At 37.5% G+C, this 22,786-nt stretch overlaps 1 protein-coding gene across 2 annotated transcripts in view; it reads left to right on the forward strand.

Annotated features, from left to right (window-relative positions):
- The first annotated feature begins 543 nt into the window (after positions 1-543).
- The window catches only part of itgb1a (integrin, beta 1a), a 79,701-nt gene continuing 57,458 nt past the window's right edge, over positions 544-22,786 (forward strand). Inside the window, exon 1 of one of the 2 annotated variants that reach the window (XM_067434981.1) lies at positions 544-814. The gene's annotated coding sequence lies outside the window, so the exon portion shown is untranslated. The remainder of the gene's footprint in view (positions 815-22,786) is intronic. The other variant, XM_067434982.1, reaches the window with a different exon arrangement.

Here is a 22,786-nt window from a genome sequence, read left to right on the forward strand (position 1 = left end):
CAGCTTCAATGGAAGGCAAGCTATTCTACTAGTGCTGGTCCTCGGAGCTGTGATGCGTTTAGATGATGACATATGGAAAATACACCAAAAATACATACATTCTTTCTGGAAATATAATCGTAACTCATATATATATATATATATATATATATATATATATATATATATATATATATATATATATATATATATATATATATATATATATATATATATATATATATGATTTTGACAGGGCCAGCAGAGAAGGCCCTGCTGGCCCTGACGGCCCACCACTGTATATATATATATATATATATACTTAAAGAAAGAAAAATAAAAAAAAATCAAGTAACTTCCACTCTTAGCAAATAAAATTGTATGTACATTATCATAACATTGGAAAGACTAGCCATACTAATGAAAATCAGCCATAAAGACCTTCAAACAAGGTTTATAATGATTTATCTTACTTTTATGAATAGGAAATTGTGTTGAGTGAGGGGGTTCGTGTCGTCATAGGCAGCTGTGATGACGTCGGGAGGGGCGGGGCCTGTCGGAGGCTCTGTTGACCTCATACTTTTTCATCCAGTTGAGCGTTTCATCGGCTCTTCTTTCCGATGCAAACGCGTAGACGACAATACACTCGACTTTGTGGAATACTTCATTTGGCCGCGGACGGATGCGGAATGGATTGTTTTGTGTGATTTGTCTTGGCCGAAGGATTTAAGAGAAGCTCTTTAAGGGTTAAAGAGAAACAGAAGGATACACGTTGACAAAAAGACCCCTATGAGGCTTCGAAAGTCAAGAGAAAACTACTAATAAAAGCCATAAGGTAAAGTTACCGTGCATATGCTGTCCTCCGAGTGTTTTCATCGGGGTTTTATTTTAGAAAATGCTGTTTAAATCAGACGCGAGTGTGAAATGTGTTGTAAAGTTGCTTGAGTAACGGTCCGTCTCATATTTTGTGCTTTATAAAAATATATATTGTATCTACTTCTGTTCGGTTAGAGTAAAGCCTCTCACACACGCCTCGCTGGCACTTCACTTGTCTTTGTGTGTGATTTCTAGCACACAACAATTGGGGAAAAGGTACACTTTTCTGGTGTTTTGTTCCATCTGTTTTCTCTATCAATATTAACGCAACACATCTGCACTTGTTGATATTTGGAGAATCGTTTTAAGAGCATTTTGTGCTCGTATCATGTGTTTATTTAACTGTTAAACTATTGTTACTAATTTATTTATTTAAAAATAAATAAAAACTTCAAAAAGAAAGAAAGGAACAATGACGTATATATTTATATATATTCTAATAAGCAATATTTTACAGTGTGCTTGTTACATATGTTACATGTACTTAACTTAACATAGTAAGTTAATTATGCATAATTACATGCACCTCAACCAAACCCTAACCCTATATAGTAAGTACATGTTATTAATTAATTTTACTCAGTACTTAAATATGTAATTACACTGTAACAATGACAACTTAAAATAAAGCGTAACCAAGCGATGTCACTTTATTTCAGTGTCCTTGATACATGTACTTACCATAGTAATAACAGATGCATTAAAAATATGCAATAATGCACAATTACTAAGATAAGTACATGTAACAAGGACACTGTAAAATGAAGTGTTCCCCGGGTATTTAAACACAGCCATGGTCACACACAGCGTATTGGTCTTAGCTAACTATACAGTACAAAATGACACATCTACAGATATTTCTCCTTTTACTGCAAGACTAATAATAGGATTCAGTACATATTGGACACAAATGGAAAACATGAGTGAGAGAGAGAGCAACATAAAAATAAAATAAACATCCTTCATGGTTTCCGTTTACAATCAATTTCTCAAATAAGACCAAAGCAAGTGTGCTTCCCAAAGCTGACATGTTCCTTTGAAATGTCAATACAGCAGAAAACAGACTGCATTGATCACTGCTTTAATCTGAAGAGGACGTCTTGCTCCTCTGTCCTCTGATCAACCTTGTGTCTGACGGCAGAGGAGCTTTTTTAATCAAGTAAATGCATGTATGGTTTCAGGATAAATCAGGTGTGTGTGGTCAGTTGCATCTGTTTCGCTGACAGTACATGACCTCTAACCTTTACAACAGCTGCTGGACAGAAGAAAATAAACCTTGTTGTTTTACCTTTAACAGTAAATCTTTTTGACAGATAAGTGCTGACTGTGTCACAATCCTGAGATGTGTTTCTGCTGTTACATATGAAGGTATCAGTAATGATTATATCTTTAAGTTTGAGGCACATTTGTGCAAAGGAAAATGTTGGCAGAGCTCACATTTATCTCTGGTCCAACATATCAAAACGCATTTTTTTTTTCTACTAAACTAATTTCAAGTTTTTAAGTATAAGCCTTCAGATCAAAAGCTCTTTGAAGATCATGCAAAGCATAAAGTTAGTCAAGTGTGTCCAAACCTTTCATTGGTGTGCATAATTATACTTTATTGTGATTATTTTTCATGAAATCTTAGCAAAAATATTTATAGGAACGGATGCTGTCATTGTTTTCCAGAGTATCTTTGGCAGTCGTTCTGAACTGGGCTTTGATCGTGCACCCAGTGAGAGGACGGTCTACTTTGATATTTATTTATGTATTTTTGAAGAATTGTCATGTTGCAATACAGTGAAGGGGGGGGGGGGGAGTACCATAAAAGTGCATCAATCCATCATAAAAGTGCATCTATCCATCATAAAAGTGCATCCATCCATCATAAAAGTGCATCTATCCATCATAAAAGTGCATCTGTCCATCATAAAAGTGCATCTATCCATCATAAACGTGCATCTATCCATCATAAAAGTGCATCTATCCATCATAAAAGTGCATCTATCCATCATAAAAGAGCATCTGTCCATCATAAAAGTGCATCTGTCCATCATAAAAGTGCATCTATCCATCATATAAGTGCATTTATCCATCATAAAAGTGCATCTGTCCATCATAAAAGTGCATCTGTTCATCATAAAAGTGCATCTGTTCATCATAAAAGTGCATCTATCCATCATAAAAGTGCATCTATCCATCATAAAACTTGCATCTATCATCATAAAAGTGCATCTATCATCATAAAAGTGCATCTATCCATCATAAAAGTGCATCTATCCATCATTAAAGTGCATCTATCCATCATAAAAGTGCATCTATCCATCATACAAGTGCATCTATCATCATACAAGTGCATCTATCCATCATAAAAGTGCATCTATCCATCATTAAAGTGCATCTATCCATCATAAAAGTGCATCTATCCATCATACAAGTGCATCTATCCATCATACAAGTGCATCTATCCATCATAAAAGTGCATCTATCCATCATAAAAGTGCATCTATCCATCATACAAGTGCATCTATCCATCATACAAGTGCATCTATCCATCATACAAGTGCATCTATCATCATACAAGTGCATCTATCCATCATTAAAGTGCATCTATCCATCATAAAAGTGCATCTATCCATCATAAAAGTGCATCTATCCATCATAAAAGTGCATCTATCCATCATACAAGTGCATCTATCATCATACAAGTGCATCTATCCATCATTAAAGTGCATCTATCCATCATTAAAGTGCATCTATCCATCATAAAAGTGCATCTATCCATCATAAAAGTGCATCTATCCATCATTAAAGTTCATCTATCCATCATAAAAGTGCATCTATCCATCATAAAAGTGCATCTATCATCATAAAAGTGCATCTATCCATCATTAAAGTGCATCTATCCATCATTAAAGTGCATCTATCCATCATTAAAGTGCATCTATCCATCATAAAAGTGCATCTATCCATCATTAAAGTGCATCTATCCATCATAAAAGTGCATCTATCCATCATACAAGTGCATCTATCATCATACAAGTGCATCTATCCATCATAAAAGTGCATCTATCCATCATACAAGTGCATCTATCATCATACAAGTGCATCTATCCATCATAAAAGTGCATCTATCCATCATAAAAGTTCATCTATCCATCATAAAAGTGCATCTATCATCATAAAAGTGCATCTATCCATCATTAAAGTGCATCTATCCATCATTAAAGTGCATCTATCCATCATTAAAGTGCATCTATCCATCATAAAAGTGCATCTATCCATCATTAAAGTGCATCTATCCATCATAAAAGTGCATCTATCCATCATACAAGTGCATCTATCATCATACAAGTGCATCTATCCATCATAAAAGTGCATCTATCCATCATAAAAGTGCATCTATCCATCATTAAAGTGCATCTATCCATCATTAAAGTGCATCTATCCATCATTAAAGTGCATCTATCCATCATAAAAGTGCATCTATCCATCATTAAAGTGCATCTATCCATCATAAAAGTGCATCTATCCATCATACAAGTGCATCTATCATCATACAAGTGCATCTATCCATCATAAAAGTGCATCTATCCATCATAAAAGTGCATCTATCATCATAAAAGTGCATCTATCCATCATTAAAGTGCATCTATCCATCATTAAAGTGCATCTATCCATCATTAAAGTGCATCTATCCATCATTAAAGTGCATCTATCCATCATAAAAGTGCATCTATCCATCATTAAAGCAGGGTGTCCGCGGGGTTTTAAAAAGTATTAAAAAGTGATAAATCAAAATTGTCAAATTTAAGGCCATTAAAAGTGTTAAATGTGGTCTCAGAGGTATTATTTTTTTCCGAATTAGGTATTATTTTTTTCAGACTATCAGGTGTCCTATTCTGATTGAAATTCTATCTGCGTTCGCGTTAGTTCGTTTAAATATGGGCTTTAGCAGCATATCATCAAAGATCTTTCATCTCCGTCTCTCTCAACGTGTGTTTGATGCTGACGTCATATTCAGCGGTCGTTCGGCATCAAGTCAGAGCACTGCGCGCTCAACAGAAGTGGCTGGCTTACGTTTTATTTTAGACTTGCTTCAAGGCATATCTTCAACGACTATCCTTGTAAGAGCAATCTTAAATGATGTATATAAAGTCTAAAATGAACAAAAAGAGTTGTGAGAGAATGAGGCGCGATCCATAGACAGTAAACAGTGAGATCCGCGTGTCTGTCTGCTCTTAAAGGGACAGCAGCCAATAAAGCTTCCTGTCAGTAAGTTAAAGAACAAAGGGAACAGAGAAAATGACTCACTGCTCTTGACTAAATAACTTTTGTAGCTTTAATAAGGATTAACTATTTAATTTATAGTTTATGCAGTGCAGACTGCATATAACTGATAATTTTATTACATTTCTGTATATTTCCTAACTGTTAAGACAGGATTTATTATGGGTTTATGTTAGCATTGTTTTAAGTTTACTTAAATTAAAAACTGTTATTTTAAAGCCTAATAATAAATGTAAAAATAAAATAAAAATCAGTAGCTAATTAATAGGCCTATCAGTAATAGCCTACTGTCCTTCATTCATAAAAAGATGCCATTTAAACAAGTATTTAAAATATACTGTCTTTATGTTGTTTCTACATTAATTTGATTAACTGTGAAATTATTATATTAAAAAATATATTAAAAACGTACAAAAAATTTCTTTTTTATTGCGATTAATCACAGAAAAAATGTGTGATTTAATCTAGTCAAAGTTTTGAATCGATTGACAGCACTAGTTTTTAGTATTTTGTTAAATTCAACAACTTATCACAGTTATAGAAATGTAATATTTGGCTCAGGTTTTGTTGTTGGAACAAAAATAAATAATAAATATTATTTAATTGCTGAATACAACAATTCAGCAACTAAATAATTTAATTGCTGAATTACCAATTATTAAATGAAATCAAATGTGTATGCAGTAATGCTTCTCCTTAACCAACCTTTGTGAATATTGAGATGTATTTTACTGTGTCTGAATGATAACTTATAACAGATTTCCTCCTGGTGTCGATTCTAAATCTATTCTTTTTTGTATGTTATATATGTCAAAATCTGTGTAAATAATAGAAAGGTCGCTGATTAACACTTGCAATTCAGTGTTGTGATGTTTTTAAAAAATATTCTGAAGGTAGTAAAAAAGGTATTAAAAAGTAGTAAATTTAACTTAAGGATTGATGTATATACCCTGTAAAGTGCATCTATCCATCATAAAAGTGCATCTATCCATCATACAAGTGCATCTATCATCATACAAGTGCATCTATCCATCATAAAAGTGCATCTATCCATCATAAAAGTGCATCTATCCATCATTAAAGTGCATCTATCCATCATAAAAGTGCATCTATCCATCATAAAAGTGCATCTATCATCATAAAAGTGCATCTATCCATCATTAAAGTGCATCTATCCATCATTAAAGTGCATCTATCCATCATTAAAGTGCATCTATCCATCATTAAAGTGCATCTATCCATCATAAAAGTGCATCTATCCATCATTAAAGTGCATCTATCCATCATAAAAGTGCATCTATCCATCATACAAGTGCATCTATCATCATACAAGTGCATCTATCCATCATAAAAGTGCATCTATCCATCATAAAAGTGCATCTATCATCATAAAAGTTCATCTATCCATCATTAAAGTGCATCTATCCATCATTAAAGTGCATCTATCCATCATTAAAGTGCATCTATCCATCATTAAAGTGCATCTATCCATCATTAAAGTGCATCTATCCATCATTAAAGTGCATCTATCCATCATAAAAGTGCATCTATCCATCATTAAAGTGCATCTATCCATCATAAAAGTGCATCTATCCATCATACAAGTGCATCTATCATCATACAAGTGCATCTATCCATCATAAAAGTGCATCTATCCATCATAAAAGTGCATCTATCCATCATTAAAGTTCATCTATCCATCATAAAAGTGCATCTATCCATCATAAAAGTGCATCTATCCATCATTAAAGTTCATCTATCCATCATTAAAGTGCATCTATCCATCATAAAAGTGCATCTATCCATCATTAAAGTGCATCTATCCATTATATAACTGCTCCTAATAGAGGCTTTGCAGTAGACTGCCTTCCATATTCAACTTGCGCAGAAAGTGAAACGCCTCTTGCATTTCAAAACGCTTTTCAATACGTTCAACGTCATCGTTGCACCAGTTACGCTTTTTCCACGGAAGGCGGTCCGCCGGAAGCTAGATAATTTACTGCATAACGTGCTGCTTATCATGACACAATCTCATATTTCACACACTGCTGCACAGACAATTTTCTCCATCTTAATGCTGAGAAAACAAAATAACTGGTCTTTAATGCACCCAGTCTCAGTCAGATCTCCATTCATGGCAACATGATAGAACAGGTAGAGAAATTCAAACAAGCTCACTTTTGACCATCACATAACAGACATCCATAAGCGCTCGCAACAACGTCTGCATGTTCTGCGAAAACTCAGTTCTTTGTACTTGCCCCTTATCTTTTGTTACTATATTGTACATGAGCATAATCCAGCCCATTTTGTTATATTGCTCCACTATTTTTACACCATGCTGTCAGTCACCAACAAAAATAAACTGAATAAAATAACACACATAGCTTCAAAAATAATACATTCCCCTACACCTAACATCTCAGCACTCAATGCCAGAGCAATAGCCGGCCTTGCCCAAACCATAATAACAGATCCAGAGCACCCCCTCAACTCACACTTCACTCTCCTGCCCTCCGGGCGCAGGTACAGGACCCTGACATGGAGAAGGGCTCGCTTCAACAAGAGCTTTGTACCATCTGCCCTTTCAATTCGTAACAGGCTACAAAGCTGAACTTTCACTTTTGTTGTTGTTGTTGTCTGTCTGTACATGTTTTGCCAGTTGCATGTACTGTATGACAGTCTGTGAAAACTAATTTCCCGTTAAGGGACAATAAATATCTGTCTATCTATATAAATATAGATATTTTTCTTACACAAATCAAATTAGCTTTAGAAGGCCCTGGAGTCGTGTGGAGCACTTTTATAATGCATGGATGCACTTTTATGGTCTTCAAATTTTGGGCTGCCATTCACTGCCATTCTAATGCTTGGATTAGCCAGGATATTTATTAATATCATTTTGATTGTATTCGTCTGAAAGAAGAATATCATATACACCTAGGATGGCTTGAGAGTGAATAAATTATGGGATAATTGACATTTTTTGGTGAACTATCCATTTAAGGGTGCTTTCACACCTACCTAGTTTGGTCCAGATTTTCGGACTTTTCAGTTTGGTATGAACCAAAATTACAGGTGTGAAACCTCCCTCAGACCACAGTCAGCGTGCTTTGCTTGACTATTTATTTTCAAGCTTATATATATATATCAACCCGATCACTGGTATAAATAGTACGAGTGTGCAATGTCGTGGAATGTATATGCCAAAACTCATTTCGGCGTGCATATGATACGAACTTTATGGCGTATATATGGCACGCGCTTGGGTAGGTTTAGGGTAGTGGGGTGTGGGGTTCGTATGTATAATACGCCATAAAATGCATATCATATGCACGCGAAAAACAGCGTGCCATAGACACGCCAAAATGAGTTTTGGCGTATACATTCCACGACATTGCACACTCTTACTATTTACTATTTATACGCATTTTTGTGGGAATACCCTGATATATATATATTTCTAATGTCTGTGAGACAAGTAGCCTATGCTGAGTTTCGGTTTATTCATGAGACCGCTCCAGTTCATGTGCAACGCAAATGATTGCTCCGTCACGGTTTGTCTGCTATATTATTTATTAAAGCTTATTTATTAAATTCAGGCAAATGAAGAAACATTTATTAAAATTAAGATACAATTTATACAAAGCTTTCTACAAAACAAAACTTAGTGAAGTGGTCAAAATCATTTCTGACCCGATGTCTTTGAAATTGCACATCTGTGGACGTTTCATAATCAATATAGCCTAGATGAAATTTAAAAATAACATTATAATATTTAAACATAACTATATAAAAAAAATACATTGTTTGGCAGAAAAAGTAGCCTAGTCTTCTCCTTTCCTGTCGGCGCCGAACGAGGACGTTCATTTGGTGAATTTGCCTCGAGTATAGTTGGTGCTGCAGATAGTAAAGCCATAATATTAACAGTATTGGCAACGATATGCGTCTGTTTATTCATTCTTGTCAAAGTTACGCTGAATTGACAACACACTGACGTCAGACGCACGTCCGCTAACAAACCAATCAATGTTAAGATGCGGCCCACAGAGATGATGACGACAGGACGCCAGTGCCTCATGTAAAGCTCTTCAGTGCGCTCGCATAACTGCAGTGTGAAAGCAAACCAAAACTAACCAAATGGAGACAATATATCAAAACACAAACTTTGGTTCGGACCTTGGTGCAGACTTTCAGGTGTGATAACGCCCTAAGTTTCACACAAAAGGGGCTTTCGCATCGGGGAGTTCTGGGAACCTAGTTATAGAAACTAGCCACTAGCAGACATGATTTTATTAATATTTAAAGGCTACTTTTATAGTTTGGAGCAACTAACCCAACTCCTGCCCTAAACCTACCCACATCTAAACAATATAAAACACATAACAGGCAAATAAATGTACAGTCACAAGTATTTATTGCAAAAACGGACCAAAACAGTATAAAAGTATTAATTTATGTTGCATTCCCCGTCTTCTAAAGTCATACGATATCTTCATGTGAATGATGATCCCGCTGCCCCATGAACAAACTCATTCATATCTCATTCAAATGATTCAAACGACTCTTGAGCATGACACGATCGGTCACAAGACACACAAGAGCCAATGAGATTTCACTGTGAAATCTGACGTAACGGGCGGCAATATTTGAAATTTGATGTGCATGATCTTCGGCGGATGGAGACGCTGATCGCTTTGGGGATTTTCTTCATACAAATCAATCGTTTGGCCGCGGAAAACTTGGATTATTTAACTTTTTTGAATAACTTGTGGATGCAGTCGTATGTTATATCCGTGTTTTATATCATGTTCACACAAATGGGTAGGTTTAGGGATGGGGTGGGGTTGGGTTACATGTTAAAACGTGTCTAAATAGCGTAAATAAAATGAATGTAAATTAAATTATGCTTGCTGATTAAATTGAAAAGCACACTCGAACATGTCATAATGGCAAAATCATAAACCGATAACATTTTACCATGACGATAAAATGCGTCTGTGTATGACGCCAAAGGTTTCTCATTGAAATGAATGGAGCACCCAGCGCGTCGAAAAATGCCGCCTAGGAGCACCTTTAGCGTCTTCATTGTGACGCGGACGGCACTTGACCATGCTTCGGATTTTGACGCTTGAGAGTGAGAACGGGTTGCAACATGGCAGATCCTGGAGTTTTGTGTGTGTTCGGCCAATCAGTGTACACTCTTACATCATGGGTCGTTCCTGTTGTGCTGATTTAGACTCTTCTCTGAAGTAGAAGCTAAGTTAGTTCCCCCAAAAGAAGTTCCTAGAACTAAAATTGTTCCTAGTTCCTGTGGTACGAACACGCCAGAATCCGGGTACTTCCACCAATACTTCTAGGAGCTATGAGGTTCCTCTGGTGCAAAAGTCCCTAAAGTCATGTCTGTGGTCTGTGGTAAGGAAGCTGCTTGGACATTTTGGTGATATTTTAACATCGCTACCCCCTGTGCTGTCTTTTTTCCACACAGGTTTCATGTTGTTCAGAGTGTCTTTTTATTTATTATAAGGTTGTTGTTGACTTAAAGGGATAGTTCACCCAAAAGTGAAAATTCTCTCATTAATTATTCACCCTCGTGTGTCGTTCCAAACTAGGGGTTGGACAAAATATCGATAGGAGATTTGATACGAGAACCAGTACGCAAAAGCTATTATTTTTACTACCAGCCATCGGATAATTATTTAAAAACGTCTGATGAGCCTAAGATTACCTTTGCTCTCGTAAAGGCGGAGGAAAAGAGGAGAGCCCTTGATCGCAGTTCGTGTCCACCTGATTTGACGTCATTCGCCTCCGTCCCTTTCTCAATGATGTCCGACTCATATTTACTGGGGAATATCGATCGGACCGCTTACATGGCAGACACAAACACACGTGTCCAAATCATATCGGATTTTAAGCATGCAGTGTAAATGGGGCCTTAGTGACAGCAGCCATGAGACTCTTTTGAAGCGTCGACATTACATTTTGGTCCAAAAATAACAAAAACTTTATTCAGCATTGTCTTCTCTTCTGCGTTTGTTTTCAATCCTCAAATAAAGAATCAAACGGTCGCGAATCAGCAGATTGATTTGTGATTTGGATCGCCAATGTCAAGTGATTTCAGCAGTTTGACACGTGATCCGAATCTTGAATCATGACCGTTTGATTCTTTATTTGAGGAACATGGAAGAGAAGACGATGCTGAATAAAGTCATATTTTTGGTTATTTTTGGACCAAAATGTGTTACACGTGGCATTAGTGACGTATCATTGACTGATGGAACACATGTGTATGTATGAAGTATACATTCTATTTTAACCATAGGATGCAAGTTTTGCTACCTTGTAAGGAATTGTAAATCCTTTTGTCAGTGGTATATAATGCTCACTGTAAATGCACTGCCCCAGAGAAACAGAGAAACGGAAACAGGGAAACATGCAGCTGGCATGACGACAACAAGTTTCTCTCCTATGCCTGATACATATGACAATAAAAGAGCTTTTTGACATGGCAACTGGTATCCGGTCCTGTGATTTCATCATAACGGGGACAAAGCTGTAAATTACAGATCAACATTTGGCGTCACGAACAGGATCTGCATTTCAGACATTTGTCTCAATCAATTCATCAGGTAAGACATTTTCTTTTTCTTAAAAAAAATACAATAAAATAAAAATGCTAAGTCTACCTGGATGATATATATATATATATATATATAGTGTTGAGACAGTGACTGAAACTGCTTAAAAAGAACTGTGCAATTTTAAAATACCAGTTGTGTTGCCAATAAATGTGTGTCAGGCATAGCCAAATTTTAAGTAATTAATTTGATGTGATTTAATAAGTTGTTCTGATCAGTGGGTCTCCAAATATTTGAATGAAGCTGGGTAAAAGTAGATCTTTTGTGCAAAAGACTGTCTTGTCAAATTTTCGGGAGAATAATCCGTAAAACGGTTAAGCAATTAGCTTGTTGTGACTATGAGGTGGTGGAATGTGGCGAGTCTGCAGTAAAAGGTGGCAGAATAAACTCTAAAACATGTCCACACACCAGAGCCGCACTTAGAAGAAGCGCGGGGAAAGTGCAACTTGCTGTGAAATAAGAGCGGTTTAAAGTTAAGGGTCTGTGCTAAAAGTAGTACTGTTTGAGAACCCTAGAACATTTAAACACGCTAAAGTAAAAGGTACCTGTCTAATAGTAGCTAGGATCGTGGGCCTTCTGATTTTGACTAAAGCTGTTCAAATGTTTGGGGAGGAGACTGATCTGACTTCAACTGAAAGAAAAGAGAAAATTTGGAATTTGTAAGAATATTTAGGATTTAACTTTTGTTTTCTTTCTCTTCTTTCTTTGTTTTCTGAGTTGTCATCTAGGGAGTGAGAGAGAGAGAAAGAGGGTAGGGCAGGACCCTTCCCTTCAGCTGTCACGCACACACACACACACACACACACACACACACACACACACACACACACACACACACACACACACACACACACACACACACACACAGTTATATATATATATATAGCCCTGCTGCTGAGAGCACAGAGACACAGATCATCTGCGAGATGGCAGAGAGTGGCTTTAATAGCAGAACAATATCTGCTTGGTACCTGGAGAAGAAAAATAAAAAACAAGCCAAGTTCTTGAAGAAAGGACTGGATGTTGATGCTTCTTTGGATGAACAGTTTAGATGGTTCACCATCCAAAAAGACTCTGTCAAACTTAAAGCCTTTCCAATCCTAGCAGCTCACTGGATTGTGAAACAAGGTGGAATTTGTTGCAGTGCGGATGGGAGTCCAGTTCCACTTGTTGAAGCAATGAAGCCCCAGATTGAAGCATATAACAAGTTGAATAAAATAATGTCCATTACATGTTCAGAAAAAGATAACACAATCCTTGATGATTCATTTGATCCAGATTGGACAAATATAATAGCCAAGGCTGAAAGTAAGTTTTTGCAAGCACAAGTAAACTCAGCAAAAACTGTAATGCCTCCTCCATACAACCCAATTTATCCAGCTTTGCCTGGACAATGTAAAAGTTATTGTAAGCCAAATGAAGGGCCAGTTGACAAAATATTTGTTGCATCTGCACAGGCCGCTCCAGTAATAACCAGATCCAAATCAGCCCATTCAAACAGAGACATGTTGCGTTGTACACCAGCACCTGCTTCTGATTGGGGTGATGACACAAGAGATGACATGATCACAATTGATAAGGTCAGTCCTGAATTTTCTTCACCTATTATTAAAAATGAAGAATTAAAATCTGAAATGATGACAGAAGAAAGACCATTCACACCAGGAGAGCGTCAAGCAATTCTCACAGCTTTGCCTCCTTTGAAGAGACAAGATCCAAACACAGAGTTTTGGAGAGAACTAGATTCCTTGGTTGAAGCACATCAAATGTCACTGAAAGACATACACACCATTGTAAAAGCTAAAATCCCAAGAGACAGATGGGAACGCCTACCATCGTCAATCACAACAGCCCAATGGATAGACTTGTGGGTTGATGGCCAGGGACGACCCCTGGGTCTTTGGCAAGCCTTAGATGTGTTCCGAAAAGAAATCCAAGAGATCCTGGGCAGTGGTAAGATACCTTTTACATCAGTAACATTGATTAAACAAAAAGATGATGAATCGCCAGATGAATATGCATTGCGTAAATGGAATGCTTATGAAAGATGGGCACTTTGTGCTAAGAAAGAACCAGATAGAGATGATGTACAGTTTACCGACACACTTGTGGATGGTTTAAGCACAAAATACCAACAAGCATTATTACTTGGAGTTAACCCAGGAGAAACATTTGACCAAATTATGCAATGGGCTGGTCGTCTGGAGATGGCTATCAGATCAAACAAGGATGAGGGAAACAAGCCAAATCGAAGAGGGGTGGCATTCGTTCAATCCAACAACAACAACGCGGATAGGATGTTAAAGGTTTGCAGCAATTGTGGAAAGCCTGGTCACATCATAACAGACTGTTGGTCTAAAGGAGGTGGAGCAGAAGGTAAAGGCCCATCGTTTAGACAGGACAGGGTGAAAACCAATGATAAGCCCCCTCAAGGAAAAACATGGACTGAAGCACAAGTTCGGCAGCTCATCAAGGGAATTATGAGTCCGCAATAGGAATCAGCGGCCCCCTGTAAGAGTAAGAAAAGAGACAATCGCCTTTTTATTTCAGCTTTGATAGGGGGCCATCAATGTGACTGTTTAATTGATACAGGAGCTTCCCTCTCCATAACTGATTTGAACCTACCTACAACCCATGAAACCATAGAAGTTGAAGGAGTTGGAGGAGATATCATGAAACTTCACAAAAGTATACCAGTTCCTCTGCAGATACATGAAGATGAAGTCTTATGGACACCTTTCTGGGTGGGACCGAATTCACAAGGAAGCCTTATAGGTATGGACATTTTACCATTGTTTAACATGATCATATTTACTGACAGTCGCCAATTAGCTACAGCAGCTGGAATAATACCCCATGAAGATCGCACATGTAATATAAGTTCTGTTGGTATAGCAAAACCAATTATCAGAAACTGGGGAAAAGAAGGCGTGTGGGGACTTCTGTGTAGCTTATATCCAGATGTTTGGGCTAAACACAAATTGGACTGTGGTAAAGCAAACATTGACCCTGTTGTTATTGAGGGACCGATACATGCCCCTCATAAACAGTACCCAATTCGACCAGAAGCAAGACAAGCTGTGGCAGAGATTGTGGCAGACTTGGAAGCTGAAGGAATTGTTCGACGAACAACTTCTACTACCAACAGCCCTGTCTGGCCGGTCAGGAAATCAGACAATTCATGGAGATTAACCATCGATTATACAAGACTTAATAGTGTTACGCCAAAACCACATCCTATTGTGGCTAACCCTGCTACCATTTTGAATGACATTCCAGGGAATGCAAGAATCTTCACGGTATTAGATGTGCTATCAGCTTTCTGGTCTATACCCATTGATGAAAGATCTCAGGAAAAATTGGCCTTCACTGTGGGGGCATCCCAGTATGTTTGGACAAGACTTCCACAAGGCCTTAATTTATCTCCAGTTGTATTTCATAGAGCACTGGACCAATTCTTAACGGAGCGAAAAGCTGAAATTGAGAGTTCAGGAAGTGTTTGCCTCCAATATGTTGATGACTTGTTGATTGCAAGCCCAGATGAAAACAGCCATATATTTGCTCTAAATATTACTCTGCAAGCTCTAAGGAAAGGAGGATTTAAAGTCAACCCCGACAAAGCACAGCTGGCTCAATCCAAAGTTATCTATTTAGGCCAAGAAATATCTGTCGAGGGAAGGAGGATGACAACAGAGCGTGTAGAGGCATTGCAGCAACTTCCGAGACCTCTGACAGTGACAGGAATACGGAAGGTGATGGGACTCTTCAACTATTGTCGACAGTATATACCTGATTTTGCTAGCATCACTAGTCCTCTCATTGATTTGTATAAAGGGGGGAAGCCTGGAGTGGAACCGATCGAATGGACATCAGAAGCTGAGGAAGCGTTTACTTCTATGAAAGAGAAACTGATTTCAGCCCCAGCCTTGGGACTTCCTGATGGTCGTTTGCCATTTCATTTGTGGACCAGGGTGGGAGATGAGACCTATTCAGCAGTGCTGTGTCAAAAACCAGGTGATCGGTACAAACCAGTCGGATACTTTTCTACAAAGATTCCTGTCACCATGATAGGTCAACCACGATGTATACAAGCTCTTGATGGTGCCACGTGGGCAGTGAATGCTGTGGAAAATCTGATAGGTGCACAAACCATCACTTTGCACACTCCACACAGTATAGTAACGCTGTTGAACAACACAAACATCAAAACAATCACTGATGCAAGAAGAGCAAAATGGGAAGCAACTTTGTTGAACAAGGACTTGAGAGTGGAAATCATCAGAGACACTTCTCTCAACCCCGCAACAATGATGTTGGAACCACATGAGGGAATACCACACGAGTGTGAGAAACAAGTAGAAGATGAAAGCCTTGGACCAGTTAATCCAATCCCGCTTGAAAATCCAGACAAAGAGTTAGGGGTCGATGGATCCAGTTACTACATTGATGGAAAACGACACACTGGATGGGCAGTGGTTAAGGCTGATGGAACTGTTGTGAAGAAAGGAGCTCTTCCGGGACAATTTTCAGCACAAGTAGCTGAACTGATGGCCCTTACAGAAGCTCTTGAACTATCAGAAGGAGACCGAGTCAACATCTATACAGATAGTCGTTATGCTTTCGGAGTGGTCCATGACTACCTTGCCCTATGGAAACGACGTGGACTCATCACTAATAGTGGGAGTGAAATACAACATGCTTCTATAATTCGTCGCTTGATTGCAGCATGCCACCTGCCAAGAGAAGCAGCCGTGATAAAGGTAAAATCACACCAATCTGACAAGTCTAAAGGAAGTCAAGGAAACATGGCAGCAGATGCAGCAGCCAAAGGAGCAGCTTTACTTGCCCCTACTCCTGTTACCTTGGTACAAGAAAACAGAAAAGATAATCCCGACTTCCATCTTCTGTCATATCACACAGAGACAGAAAAAGAGAAAGAACAATGGGAAAAGGCAGGAGCAAAGGAAGATGATCAAGGTATTTGGAGAATTCCAACAGGACAAGTAGTAATGCCTATTGGTACAAGGAAAGAGCTAATGCAGCTGTATCACGGGAAGGTGCATGCTGGAGCAAAAGCAATGAAAGCTCAAATCAGCGAGACATGGTGGTGGCCTCGAATGATGAGAGACATTGATGATTACTGTAGGAGATGTTTGATCTGCATAAAAGCCAATGTGGGAAAAACTGTAAAGGTGAGGATGTCACATGCACCCAGACCAACGGGGCCATGGACAAATCTTCAAATTGATTTTACAGGACCATTGTCACCCAGTGGAGGGTACTGGTACATAATTGTAATCGCTCGTTAAAGACGTCTCTGACCAAAGCCATTATGCAGACTGGCCAAGGTTGGCATAAATTGTTACCTGCTATTTTGTGGAACTTAAGAGCAACTCCAAACAGAGTAACAGGACTAACCCCTTTTGAATTAATGACTGGGAGAGCAATGATTCTACCTCCTGATGCTCCGCCTCCCGCAGGAACAGGAGGAGATTCAACTTTGTTCCAAGAAAAGTTACGACGATATCTCACTATGCTGGACAAAGCTACCAAAGAAAACACACAGAAAGTGCGAGAAGCTCAGCAGCAGTGGGATGAAAAACACACCAGTACTGACATTCAACACATTCCTGAGTTAGGCAGTTTTGTTATGGTCAAAAGAATTGCTAGGAAAGGTTTAGAGCCTAGGTGGGAAGGACCATATGAGATACTTCTAACAACAGATACAAGTGTTTGCCTTAAAGGGAAGGGTGTAGGAACAGATAGATGGTATCATTGGTCACAAGTTAAACCTTGTCTAGTGAATGAACAAAATGATAGCGATAGCTTATGGCCTGAAACTGAGCAATGTTCATCCATTACTTTTAAAGACTGGGTAACAAGGAGTGATATTAATGATTCTTCTGCTTCCATTTCAGGAATCAATTCCATTGACATTGATTAGAGATGGTTGCAAGTTATTCTCGATACACACCGAAAATGGTATGCATGTTTTTAATTTTATTTGGCATTTACCAAGAGAGCCAAGCTTTATGGACTCCTCGAGTACAAGGAATCACTCGAAATGCAACTCTAAAATCTGGTCAACATTTTACTCTACCCTTTATTTCCAAATGGGGATTATGGGATTGGGTGCCGAGAAATGATAAAAATCTTGATAAATATCGAGAAGGCATCTATGGTGGATGTAACTATCACCATGAATGTTACCAAAGCAGAGTTATCTGGCCAGTGAAAGATGGGGGGTATACTAGTAGTGGTCAAAGACGAGAAATTTGTTCAAAAGAACAATGCGAAATTGTGGGGTTAGACCTCATAACTTCTACTAATGTGGAAAGGAACTTTATTTTAAATCGTACTCACATGCTTACAATATGGGATTCATTGGCTCTAGGGTGTATTTATCCCATTGTGTTGCCTTGTGAGGGGTTTTTAAGAGATACTGAATTCCAAACAACAAGATTCAAGGGAAACTATGTAAGAGTATGGCATTCAGAAGATGAGAATGAATATTGTGAAACAGAACTAGAAACTGGGGAAATTGGACGGTGTTTCTATCTTTCGGCTGAAAAGACAAACAAAGCTAAAACATGCCCAACTACAACTATAGCACCAGTTCATGGTATTTTGTTAGCTAAAGAAACAAAAACTTTGATAAATGAAGCTCACATGGTGCGACAACGGATCAATTATAACTTAAGGTCTCTGCTTACTGTTTTTGATCAATCCTATTGTGGAAATTTTACACAAATTAGGAGTTGGTTGGAAAAAGAAGTAAAATATTATACCTCTAAAAATCCGCTGAATAGTCAAAGTTGTAAACCTCGAAGCATATGGGGAGACATAGCGGGGGTATTTGGTTCTGTCAATTCAATAAGTAATACTGCTCAAATGAGTCAATTAAGTGAATATACTCAGTGGGTGGGGAAAATGACAGGAAAAGGACTTACTGAGGCACTTCAAGGTTCTTTACATATAATAGCAGCGGGTCAACATCTTAATAATGCTGCGAAGGAATTGGCAGATGCATTAGTAAAATCATCTAATTTTGAGACACACCGTGCAGCGTGTTTATTTTTAGCTCAGAATTTAAAGGATCAAATGGTAGAAGATGTTCAAGTTATTCGGATGGGTCAAATTCCTGAACGGATAGTTGAATCTTTACTACTGGTTTTTGGTAACCAACTTAATTTAACTTCTGCTAAACATATTCCATTAGTCAAAATTGCAATAGATGAGAAATCTTTGTCAGGTTCTGGAACATTACCTTTAATAATGGTATGGCCTCAATATGGACAACGCAATATAATGACAGTTAGGCAATTCCAATCAATGGGAATTAGACAAGGAAACTCAGTAATTAGATTAGGGAAAAATGGATATTGGGCTGAAGGTGAGATACCAATGATTTCTACCACAGACTGTTGTGTTGAGGAACATGAGTGGGTAATTTGCTCATGCTCTACAATGTTTAGTCTATCCCTTAATGGATCTGCAGTTTGGGAGGTAGTTCCGTTAGATCAAGCCACAGGTGCATGGCAGGTGTCAGAAGCACAGTGGTGTATACTACATGATGGAATAAGTGAGACTATGATATATGGAGGGAAGTTGTGTCCAATTCCTCCTGATCCATTTTGCGTTGAAATTCTCTATCCTCTTCATTTAGGTGGAATTCATGTTCCACATGTGCAATTGCTGCAGGTAGAACCAGAGTGGTGGAATAATGACTTAGTTGAGGAAAGGAATTATGAACTCTTTGAAATGGTTACGAGAGTCAAAGAGAGTGTTAAAGCAGCTCAAGAGGAAGGAATTCAAGCAATGGGACATGTTGTCGTAGCGAATGGAATAGCTAAATTGATGTCTGAAAAAAAAATTAACACAGATTCTAGGAAGTTTGTCATGGTCAGACTGGATAGTTCTGACTATGGTAGGAGTTCTTGTGTTTATGTTAGTAATACACATCATCATATGTGTTACTAGAAGAAGAAGTACCAAACCTATCAAAGTGGTTATTTCTAACCATATGGATAAAGCAGAGAATGGGAAATATAGAGTAAAATAAGATATTTTATACACTGCACCACTTACAGAACATAACCTTATAAACAATCAACACCTGTTTACTGATTCACAACCCCAAGGGATAGGACTTTTTAACATCAACATTTATGTTTGTTTGTTATTTTGACCAGGAACTGGAGGAGTTCAGGGCCCGAATGAGTCCAGGCACTGGTGAAGATTCATTAGTTTTTACTTTCCTTTAGATTACTGGGGTTCATTTTAAATACATGCACATAGACATAATCACACACATAGAATGCGGGAACATATCACGGGTGGGGTAGTTTAATTTTGTTTTGTTTAGTTTTATTCCCAATTCCTTATGTTTCTATTCTTCTGTCCTTTGTATCTCCTTTGTTTTTGGTTTGCCTTTTCTCTCCTCACTATCACTCTATTAGGTGGTGATGATGGTGTGGAACTGACGGTCGGTAGTTCCAAAGGGGGGACTGTAGACTGGAAATTTATTATTTTAATATTATTTTATTCATAAATGGATGTATGATGTGTTTGTGAAGTTTAAATGCATGAGAGAGTTATGTATATACTGCATGAACATACATTGGAATCATATGGCAGACACAGGGGAGGAAGAGATAATTTTGCCCATACAGGAATGCATACATTGTTACACGTGGCATTAGTGACGTATCATTGACTGATGGAACACATGTGTATGTATGAAGTATACATTCTATTTTAACCATAGGATGCAAGTTTTGCTACCTTGTAAGGAATTGTAAATCCTTTTGTCAGTGGTATATAATGCTCACTGTAAATGCACTGCCCCAGAGAAACAGAGAAACGGAAACAGGGAAACATGCAGCTGGCATGACGACAACAAGTTTCTCTCCTATGCCTGATACATATGACAATAAAAGAGCTTTTTGACATGGCAACTGGTATCCGGTCCTGTGATTTCATCATAACGGGGACAAAGCTGTAAATTACAGATCAACACTAACCCTTTAATGTTCATCCCAGAACAAAGAGAACAGAGAAAACTGTAGCTTTAATAAAGATTAATCAATATTTAATGTATAGGTGCTGGTCATATAATTAAGAATATCATCAAAAAGTTGATTTATTTCACTAATTTCATTCAAAAAGTGAAACTTGTATATTATATTCATTCATTTCACACAGACTGATATATTTCAAATGTTTATTTCTTTTCATTTTGATGCACTCTAAAAAATGCTGGGTTAAAAACAACCCAAGTTGGGTTGTAAATGGACAATTTCTGGGTTTGTCCATTTTCAACCCAACTTGGGTTGTTTTTAACCCAGCATTTTTTAGAGTGTGATTATATCTGACAAATAAGGAAAATCCCAAATTCAGTATCTCAGAATATTACCAATAAGACCATTGCAAAGAAAGGATTTTTAGAAATCTTGGCCAACTGAAAAGTATGAACATATAAAGTATGAGGATGTACAGCACTCAATGCTTAGTTGGGTCTCCTTTAGCCTGAATTACTGCAGCGATGCGGCGTGGCATGGAGTCGATCAGTCTGTGGCTCGGCTCAGGTGTTGTGAGAGCCCAGGATTCTCTGATAGAGGCCTTCAGCTCTTCTGCATTGATTGGTCTGGCATATCGCATCTTCCTCTTCACAATAGCCCATAGATTTCCTATGGGGTTAAGGTCAGACGAGTTTGCTGGCCAATTAAGAACAGCAATACCGTGGTCCTTAATCCAGGTACTGGCTGCTTTGGCACTGTGTAGAAATTTAGTATCGGTGCATCTTTAGTTTGAACCAATGAGGTTTGTTCTTACACATCATATTATATGTGAATAAAAGCCTAAATTGAACCTGTTCATCATAAGGGATCGAATCACTTCAGAAAATGTCTTTTTAGACTTTTTGAAGCATCAACTTTTGACTTCTGTGTTCAGAAGTTGGACGAAAATCTTGAGTTATTAATGACATAATTTTTTTCTTCTCATAACAGTTGGATTTTAGAGAAGTACCCTTTAATATTCAATGTTTCACTCAAAAAATTATACGTTGGATTTATTTTTTTATGTCGACAGGTGCCACGTAATTGGGTTATGTTGAATTTAATTAACAATGTTTATTTCGGTAAATGTTATTTTTTTACGTAAAGTTAATTCAATGCCATTTAGTTAAATCAGGTTAACATTCTTAATTTTGTCCAAAACTATTAAGTTTAATTACTTTAAAATGAATATAAAACAAAAAAACAAAACAAGTAGTCCAGTTTAATTGATTATTTTTATTTAGTGAAATGCTATTTTTTACAGCATTTACAAAACCTTTTACATTACAAGATTGTATCGGCTAGATGGTTTTGGTACATCCATGGCATGCCCAAAGTAGTTGTTTTTTATTAATTTTTATTAATAATCAGCTGATCCTCAACCCGAGCACACGCTCTACACTTCACCACAATGGTAACGTCCAAAAACACTAACATAACACACACTTAAATACCAACATAACAAAACATTAAACATTAAAAAGTCTCTCCAATAGCACTTTATTTAAACATTTACTCTCCAAATTCAGCCCATTTGCAAAGCATGATGGGAAGTGAAAGTCCTGTTTGATTGGGTAACTTGACTGAATCATGTTATTTCAAAATAAAAACATCAAGTTATGCCAAAGAGTGACGGTTTTAAGTCAGTTTAACATGAATCAATTACATTTGAAACAGAAACCTCATATAATGGTGTTAAATCGAGATTAATTGCTTAAATAAAGTGAACAACGTCATAAGTTCATTTTTTTTAGTGTTGGCTTATAAAGGGTTGAAATCTTTTTTTCTTCTTTTTTTAATGTAATTATTTTTTTCCTTCAAAATGTACACTGTAAAAAAATCCAGGTTTCCAACTAAAATTGAATTTCTGTGAATTAAATTGCATCAAATCACAGAAATGTAATTCGGCCAACTGAAAAAATGAGATGTGATCAGTCAGTAGAAAATGGAGACATTCACTGT

The sequence above is a fragment of the Pseudorasbora parva genome, chromosome 24, assembly GCF_024679245.1.
Source record: "Pseudorasbora parva isolate DD20220531a chromosome 24, ASM2467924v1, whole genome shotgun sequence".
Classification (NCBI taxonomy): Eukaryota; Metazoa; Chordata; class Actinopteri; order Cypriniformes; family Gobionidae; genus Pseudorasbora; species Pseudorasbora parva.